Below are 1,686 nucleotides of genomic sequence, written 5' to 3'. Positions count from 1 at the left end.
GCATGGCACTATATTAAAATAAGATTTCATTTATTTTAAATCAATGTGGTGGTCAATGTTGATATTGTAGTGGCCCACCACAAATAAATCAGTGTATGGGAAACATAAAAACAGTATTACCGTCTCTGACACAAAACCAGGGTATATACAGCAATCCTCAAGTTAAATTTAATACCTTTTTTTACTACCTTCGGATTTTTTTTTAAACCATCATGACACTGAGTTTCAAGTGTTAATCAGCGACCTTATTAACGTTGAAGCAGATTTTGACATATATAACACTATACGCAACAGAATAGATTTAGAGACTCACTGATGTTGACCACATATTGCACACATTTTTTTCACTTCGTGAATAAAAATAAAACAAAACTACATAAAATGTGCAATGAAGAGAACTGTTCCAGTGGCTGGCATTCACTGCTACAAACTGGTATCTGCTATATGAACTGGTGAACTGCTATTATTTGATTTTAACATAAACCTGTGCTATAGGCCTAATATGAACTCGTGAGCAAAAGAATCTTATGGCAAGTGTCTTAATTGCATGGCCTTTTCTTCAATAGTTTTGTCCATTTTATCCAGTTCCTCTTTTTTCTCTTTGTATCTCCTTCTGAGTGTGTTGGATTTAGTGATAAGCTGGGCCATTTTTGACCCAGCCTTTCCCTCTGCCTCCTCGGCCAACTTGTTGGCATCATTTTCAAGCATGGCACAGACATCGTCCAGGACTCTGCGTTGCTGTCTAAGCTCCACTAGTTCTTCCTCTGCGGCCTTCCTCTTCAGTGTCTGAGCAGCACTCTCCCTCTTTTTGCGTTCTTGCTCAAGGTATAGCCTGTACGGGGACCTTGCTGAGGCCACAGAGGCCAGCAGGTCCTTGGTTAAAGGCACCTTGAGGACACCACCACAGCTACTGACACTGTCACATATTAACCTCAGTGCTTCCAAGGATTCACTTAGAAGGTTACATGCTTCCACCTCCTTGTTTATGGAGAAACCTCTCTCTCCATGGTGGCTTGTCCACACTACAGCAGTAAAAGGCTCTGGCAGAACCTTAACAGGTCTGTCAGGCTAGTGAAGTCTTCCCTCATGGCAGGAACATTATGAAAAAGGAAGTGCATGGCTCGCAGAGGATTTCCAACTGCCACATAGTAAAGCCTGCCTTTAAAGCATTGTGGAGGGTGTGAAGTCCACAGCTTCCAACAGTGACAACCTGAGCACCTCCGTAGAGCTCTGCATGCTCTTTCTGGAGAAGATCCACCAACTTGAAATTCACACTGGGGCCATCCATGCCAACTGATAGTAGTTCCCTCATATTCAGTTGTGTAACACATTCCTGTGAATCAACAAAGGAGAAAGTCTGTTAAAAATAATCATTCAGATACAGTAAAATAGATCTCAACATTCACAAAGCTTGGCACTTGGGGCTAAGGAGAAGCATTACTGCATACACATTTGATTTCAAGCATTAGTTGAAATTATTTTGTGGTGTTTTTTCCAACAGCAAAACTTGAGCCAAATATTACATTTCTATAACTATAAGGTTATTGAACTTAAGAAAATACTAAAAACATTTTTTCTTGTACTTTGGAGCTATACCCCACAGATTAATAAAAGCAGATAGGCCTACAGCTTTCATTCAAGTAACTGCCAATTTAATCCTTTTGTGTAGCTAACAATACATTTGCC

The 1,686-nt window shown here is 40.2% G+C and overlaps 1 protein-coding gene across 1 annotated transcript in view; it reads right to left on the bottom strand.

Moving 5' to 3' along the window:
• Positions 1-1,686, bottom strand: part of ggnbp2 (gametogenetin binding protein 2) — an 8,851-nt gene that overhangs the window by 4,009 nt on the left and 3,156 nt on the right.

The sequence above is a fragment of the Monopterus albus genome, unplaced genomic scaffold (genome assembly GCF_001952655.1).
Source record: "Monopterus albus unplaced genomic scaffold, M_albus_1.0 scaffold47.1, whole genome shotgun sequence".
Classification (NCBI taxonomy): domain Eukaryota; kingdom Metazoa; phylum Chordata; class Actinopteri; order Synbranchiformes; family Synbranchidae; genus Monopterus; species Monopterus albus.
Note: the sequence above shows the minus strand (reverse complement) of the source record. Positions and strands in the feature narration are given on the sequence as shown.